Source organism: Austrofundulus limnaeus, unplaced genomic scaffold (genome assembly GCF_001266775.1).
Source record: "Austrofundulus limnaeus strain Quisiro unplaced genomic scaffold, Austrofundulus_limnaeus-1.0 Scaffold61, whole genome shotgun sequence".
Lineage (NCBI taxonomy): Eukaryota > Metazoa > Chordata > Actinopteri > Cyprinodontiformes > Rivulidae > Austrofundulus > Austrofundulus limnaeus.
Genome location: NW_013952463.1, coordinates 182803 through 184634, shown reverse-complemented (window position 1 = coordinate 184634; position 1832 = coordinate 182803).

Genomic DNA, 1832 nt, shown 5'->3' with positions numbered 1-1832 from the left:
GATAGATAGATAGATAGATAGATAGATAGATAGATAGATAGATAGATAGATAGAAAACAGAGCAGAATTTTCAAAATGATTAGGTTAGTTTGTAACCAGTGATAGGTCATATCTTTTTTAAAGGTAAAAGCGATTCTATCAGCTTATAAGAACCCAGCAGACACAAACATCCAGACACACTAACTCCATCAAATCAAAGAACTGCTTCTCCCATAAATATCTAAGGTAATCATCTCTAAAAGTCAGCCGAGGGAGACGAAATGTGTTGGCACAGACCGAACCTAACATGGCCCCCAGGTCTTTTTTATGAACTTGTGCCTTTTTGTACTTTTATTGAGCTATATTATTTTTTATGGTTCACTGTCATCATCAGAGGATCTCATGTGAGAATCGAAGTCTAATGTCAGTGTCAAGAAAAGAGAAAGGATTCAGGCCGAATAGTCTTTTTTGCTGCAGGTTTCATTTTCAATCGTTCTTTTTTTTCCCCCACATGTGCCTTAATTTGCTGCCAGATACAATAAAAGAGGATGTAGCCTGTGGAAAAAAAAGGGGTGGCTGTCTTATCTACAAGATGATATTCACTGCCTTGCCTTTTTTATCACCTTTGAAACTCCCTCATATTTTTACATAGCTGCCTAAATCATATGGAGCACTTCTCTGCGCTCAACTGTTTCAGTCAGTCAAAAGGCACAGGAGGCTGAGTGAAATTTATCTACAATTTTAAACACTTCACTGCTTTGAATGAAATTTGACAAATTGCTCATTGTAATTCCCTGAAGATTTTATTGCCCCTGAGCTTTGCAGTGTAAATTTAGCTTAATTCTTTTTCCCTTTTTTTTCTTTCCCAGTTTTCATTGTCTTGAACTGAAACTGTTTGGAATGGGAAGTTGAATGTTGATGATTCGTGACTTTGAAAATAATTTTGGTGGCCAAAAAAGGAAGGAGCTGTGTGACTCTTAACCTTGAGCTCATCTCCCATGTGCATACAAGTCATGGTGAAAATATCTGAGGATCCTGTTTAAAATGACTTGGCCGACAAAAGGTAGAAAAAGAAAAAGAAAAAAATGGTGCGAAGTGTAAAAGGAAAGAAAAAAAAACTTCATGGCTGATATAGTTTATAAGCCTGGGAAATATGTTTATATTTTCATTCTGTCTGAGAACTGACAGAATCTGAAAAATGACAATGTTTAAAGTAAATACCTGATTATCAAAAGGCTTTAAATACTGAGAATTCAAGTTGTTGGTTATTGTGCAGTGTGAGAATAACCGTATGATTTTTAAACTGTAATTGTCTTGAAGTATTTTCCAGTCAGCCATTAGACTAAAGCTGCCATCATTCTAGAATAGAATATGCTGCTCTGTTTCTTATCTAAATTTAGGAATAAAGTGTCGTCTGCTAGAAAAAAAAAGCGGCAGATGGTCTCCATGTGCCTTTTCTCTGTTCATTTGTCAGCTTGGTGCTTTGGGCTGGCTTTTCAGAAAACTGGACTCAAGGGATATGGTTAAGCAAAGGAAATGTGTTAAGGATCAAATGTTCCCAATGTGTATATTTTTGGTGATTCTGTGATAAAAGTGCTTTAACTGAAAAAAAACTCCACTTTCTTTAAATCAAGCTTGCTAACATATGAGAAATTTGTTGCATTTCTTTTTTTTTTTATCATTTTGAGATAATGTTTGAACATTCATGTGAAATCATGTTTGGATTTATGCCTCGTTCCTTTTCTCCCTTTTCCCCTCTAGGTAGAGCTGTGGGCAGGTTGTGCTGAAGGTCCAGCAGTCTCACCTGCTGCAGATATCCTCATCAACTGCAGCTACTTTAGGGCTGCCACGAT